The 5,066-nt window shown below is 36.2% G+C and overlaps 1 pseudogene; it reads left to right on the top strand.

The window, feature by feature from the left end:
* Positions 1-339: 339 nt before the first annotated feature.
* On the top strand, positions 340-3,147 carry LOC134283535 (nuclear apoptosis-inducing factor 1-like; annotated as a pseudogene).
* Positions 3,148-5,066: the final 1,919 nt, after the last annotated feature.

Genomic DNA, 5,066 nt, shown 5'->3' on the forward strand with positions numbered 1-5,066 from the left:
GTCCCTCCGACTAATATTGCTTTACACGACTCGAAATGGGAAGAATATTACCCCATTTCCAGTACTTTAGATTCCGACACCGCTCCCATCGAATTTGAAATCAAAGGACAAGGAGATCACTATCTGGATTTATCTCAAACCTATGTACAAATGGTATGTAAATTTACCAAAGACGATGGAAGTAATCTGACTGGGGCGAACAGCACTTCGAGTCCCGTGAATAATATCTTACATTCCATGTTTACGGAAATCGATGTCAGTCTGAATGGAAAAATAACTCCGGGGACGGATACTTATCCTTACAAAGCTTATCTTGAGAAATTATTGTCTTACCGACCCAGGCGACCGTTTCACTAACAAATCGCAAATCGTAAACGTACGATAACGTTTACGATCGCCACACGTACACGTAAACGAGCGTTTCACTAAACCTATCGTAAACGTAGCACTTACGACCGACGAGTTACGATCAACTTATTGGAACTCTTCTGACAAAGGAGGTAACTGTAGTTACAGCAGACGATTTATGTCAACAATCATCGCAATATGGAAGAGAGGAAAGCTAACTGGTCCGAGGTAGCTATTGAGACGCTGGTGGACCTCGTCACAGATTCTGAGCGATGGGCTGTAATCCGAGGGAAGTTTAGCCCAGCGCTTACAATCCACACAAAACAGAAAGTCTGGATTGACATAACTGAAAGGTATCTCGATCGTACTAAAGGACATTGATACTGTCAGCAACATTTATAAATACATTTCTACAGTTATTTAAAAAAATCATTTGTTCAACAATCATAATCGTTTTTCAATATTTTTACCGAACTTTAAATAGCTAGACGTCAATTTATGAACGGGAAATTTAGTAAAATAATTTTAACAGATAAAAATAGTAAAGAAGAAATTAGCTTATATCCACATGTGCTTGTTTCATGCAGTGAGCTTAGTTTTCTACTGTTAGTGTTATTATATAGTAGAAAACTAAGCTCACTGTATGAAACAAGCGCCTGTGCTTACATCAGTATAATCAATCATCAACATGCAATCATCAAAACTTGAAGTAAGTTATGTTGGAGTATAGTGTTTTTGAGTTGACAAAAGCTTTATGTTTTATTTTAAATATTGTAATTAAAATGTAGGGTTAATGCAAGCTCCACCTGCATCAGAGCAGTCAAGGACGTGAAGAAAAAATGGCAGGATATCCAGAGCCATACCAAGAAAAAGGAGGCCAACAGGTACATGTAAGAGGCAGTTATTTTACCAAATAAAGATATCATTTGGTAGAATATACATGTATATAAATAATGTAAAATGATGTGAACAAAGCTGGGATTCTTTGGAATGGAAACAAAAAATAAAACCATGCAATCAAAATAAAAAGGAGAACAATAAAATAGAAAAAAAAATAGATCAGTTCAAGTTTGATGGGTCAGTCCATGTAACAAAATGTTATTTAATTGGGCAAAATAACTATCAAGAACTGATGAAATACTTAGATTAGTTATATAGGGAAAAATGTATTGTACTGTCACTGCATATACAGAAAGCTACTGTATCTGTATTGACCATTAGCCTTGCCTGTCATTCGGCACTTCTCATTTTGGCTTACAGGTTTTAATAAATTGCATTAAGCAGGTTCAGTAGCGCCCTTGCTAATTGGCCAATCTTTTCAAAGCTGCTTGGTTGATTGGTGTAAGAAGAAGGTACAGTTTGAGCTTGAATGTGCCCTAAACATTTAATGTTCTCAACAGGTAATGAAATTGGCTTTAACAATACTTGAGTAGATGAATATGATAAATCATGAAAGAATATGGCATAAAGGAGGACATTTCTGGAAGTAAGACGTCAATAATTTGGTGCATTTCGAAGTTCAATGCAAAAAGGCCCTAAAAGACTCATTTTTGTGGGAATTTTCCTTTAGAAAATAGTGTCTGCCACCGTCGCCCACTTTAATTCTTGGATATATTATGTAAACTGCTATGAAAAATCACATATCTCAAAATCTTTCCGGGCGACGGTGGCAAAGTATGTTTTCTAAAAGAAAATTCCACTGAAAATTGAGGTCTTCTGCAACTTTTTAAGAAAATACGGGAAAATGCGCAAGTTAATGACGTCACAATTAGCATTAAGGAGATCATTTGAGAAAAACGACTTGAATATTCTGAATGCAGGGAATTCCTACGATTAAGAAAGAATGAATTTTGATTTCTTATATCACTTTCATATTTTCGAAAAATATTGGGCTTAATTTGTATTGAAAGTGTACCTTCTTCTTTAATGAAGAAGCACAGAAACATGAAATCTGCTTAAAGTTATAGTTTGTAATTTGTATACTTTTTTGTTATTTAGAAAGTTTATTATAATTGATCAGAACTGTGAATATAAATTAAAAAAGTACCATTTTTAAACATCTATCGACATGTAAATACAGGTTAGTACATGATCAAATCTACCATACAGCCCCTATGGCTTTATGAATTTGATCATATGTCATTGAACAATCAGTATTTACATCAGGATAAAAGTATAAAAATGATCCTTCTTAAATATTTTATAGGAAAGCTGAGCTCAGAAAGACTGGAGGAGGACCACCTCCTCCAGAACTGAAGAATTGGGAAAAGAAGGTAATTGACTATACATGTAATTGTATTCTACAAATTAAAAAAACTTAAAAGTAAACGTATAATCTTTCTTTCTTGAGGGGAAAGTACCTGAAATGTTTTTAATTCTATTCCAAAATAAAAAAAAAAATAAGTATTTGAAATTGGCATGAAAAAGATATAAACTAATCTGATATTCATTTGGTTTCAATAAATAAGTATATTCATCACGTTCATATAAATTAGAAAATTATGTATTTAAATTCCCCTTTTTTTTTTTAGATCGTATCTATCCTCTCAGAAGATGTCATTTCTGGTGTAGATGGGGGGGGGGGGTTGACTCTTTGTGCACAGCAAGTTTTCCAACAGATAAAAAAAGCAAGTATAAACATCAATGCAGTTTTTAGCTCACCCGGGCCAAAGGCTCAAATGAGATTTTCTAATCGAAATTTGTCAATTGTCATTCATCGTTCACGTTGTCATAAACATTTCTCATTTTTCATCTTCACCAGAACCACAATTTAAATCAATACCCCCAGGGGTAGGGTGGAGCCACAATGAAAATTCAAGCTAGTAGGGGAAAAAGTCACAGTTGGTTACAATCATATGTAAGCATCCTTAGTAAGTGTAGATTAAATTTAGTTCAAATCAATCATCACTAGGACCACTAAGGCAAGTACATGTGCATGCATAAGCTTTTCAATACTCAACTGATATTTGCTTTTTTTCCAAGTCACAGAACTTATATAATCAATATAGCACCTGGACATCTTGTTAATTTTAACTTACCATTAAATCCCTATTAACCGCCCTGCCCCTATAGGCGCCCCCTTAGATCTTTTTCAATTGCCCCATGGGGATCAGGGTTAGAATAGGTCCTTAGTATCTCCTTGCTTGTCGCAAAAGGCGACTAAATGGGGTGGTCCTTCGGATGAGACCGTATAAACTGAGGTGTCGTTTGTCAGTAGGTGTTGGCAGGAAATGATCCCTCCCTGCTCAAAGGTCCTGAATGCCGAGTATAGGACAAAATTTGCAGCCCTTCACCGGCAATGGTGACGTCTCCATATCAGTGAAATATTCTGGAAAAGGACGTTAAACAGTATACAATCATCAATCAATTGTCAGGAAACAAGGGCCCCCTGTACAGTGATTTAAATTATCTAGATCGAAAGACAAAAATAGTATCAAAAGTCTGCAAAATATTGAAGGAATTGAAAATGAAACTTGTTGATTATCCAATTTCTTGGTGGAAAATGATTCATTTAGCATACCTGGGTGGATTATCTTCATTTAAAGTAAAGTTAAACATTATTTTGCAGATTCTTTGAATTTATTATTTTTTTAAATTTTTTTTTAGCTCACCTGAGCCGAAGGCTCAAGTGAGCTTTTCTGATCACATTTTGTCCGGCGTCCGTCTGTCTGTCCGTCTAGCTGTCCGTCTGTCTGTAAACTTTTCACATTTTCGACTTCTTCTCAAGAACCACTGGGCCAACTTCAACCACACTTAGCACAAAGCATCCTTGGGTAAAGGGGATTCAAGTTTGTTCAAATGAAGGGCCATGCCCTTTTCAAAGGGGAGATAATCATTCATTTGTTAAAAAGTAATGGCATTTTAAAAAAATCTTCTCCAGAACCGCTGGGCCAGGAAAGATGAAACTCATGTGGAATCATCCTCAGGTAGTGTAGATTCAAGTTTATTCAAATCATGACCCCCGGGGCAAGGGTGGGGCAAAAATGGCCGACCCAAGTTTTACATAGGAATATATAGGAAAAATCTTTAAAAATCTTCTTCTCCAGAACCGCTGGGCCAGGAAAGATGAAACTCATGTGGAATCATCCTCAGGAAGTGCAGATTCAAGTTTGTTCAAATCATGACCCCCGGGGCTAAGTCGGGGCCAAAATGGCCGACCCAAGTTTTACATAAGGATATGTAGGGAAACCTTTTAAAATCTTATTTTCAAGTACTTCAAAGCTATGATTAGTGATATTTATATGGAATCATCCTCAGGTAGTGTAGATTCTAGTTTGTTCAAATGATGACCGCCTGGAGGGGGGGGGGGGGCGGGGGGAGTAAATTCAAGCCCGATGTGTTCAGGTGAGCGCTGTGGCCCCTGGGCCTCTTGTTTGAAGTTAAGATATGATATTAAATATTACAAAGAGAATACCAAAATAACCACCCCCGAATCGCAATTTCCTAAGCGCTCGGGGCCGTTAATAGGGATTATATGGTAAGTGGTATGGCATTGCTGTTATAAATGTGAGTGAATAAAATATTAATATAAGGTCCAGTTATGAATTGATTTTTTGTTCCGACACTTATCTCCCCTCTTTTTTTTGTAGATATTCAATCAAGACAGGACCTACCAGTGTCAAAGAGGAGATATGGTACTTGTATATGTTTCTGAAAAAAAATTTTATGAACTGCGAAATTCATTATCTCGAACTGAATGGGACTCAAAAAATCAAGAA

The sequence above is a fragment of the Saccostrea cucullata genome, unplaced genomic scaffold (assembly GCF_032062105.1).
Source record: "Saccostrea cucullata isolate Sc308-1 unplaced genomic scaffold, CSIRO_AGI_Scuc_v1 ctg5236, whole genome shotgun sequence".
Taxonomy (NCBI): Eukaryota; Metazoa; Mollusca; class Bivalvia; order Ostreida; family Ostreidae; genus Saccostrea; species Saccostrea cuccullata.